The following is a 458-nucleotide window of genomic DNA, read 5'->3' on the forward strand; positions in this document are numbered from 1 at the left end:
AAAAACTCCCTTAGATGTTATAAGGAAGAAACCTTGAGAGGAACCAGACTCAAAAGGGGAACTTCATCCTCATTTGGGTGATATCAATGTCACCTACATCCCTACACGTTTTTTTGTTTGGTAGGGTTTCCAGAGAAAAAGCAAACAAAGGCATCTTCAAATTGCAAGACAGTACTCGGGTTTTTTTGGTCAGATGAAACTAAAATGGAGATTTTTGGTAATGAACAACGGAGGTTGGTTGGCCCACACAGAAGGGTAGGCATATTGGAAAGTATCTTATGGTAATATAATGGTGAGTCACTTTCTGGATTTTCCAGTAAGACAGTGATTGTGAAAATGTGTCAAAATCAACACAAATGGTTTACTGGCAACAAAATCATGCCATGGACATCCCAGTCCCCTCTCCTGAACCCCATAGAAAACCTGTGGGTGAAATGAAGAGAAAAGTCCACCAAGAT

Source organism: Silurus meridionalis, chromosome 25, assembly GCF_014805685.1.
Source record: "Silurus meridionalis isolate SWU-2019-XX chromosome 25, ASM1480568v1, whole genome shotgun sequence".
Lineage (NCBI taxonomy): Eukaryota > Metazoa > Chordata > Actinopteri > Siluriformes > Siluridae > Silurus > Silurus meridionalis.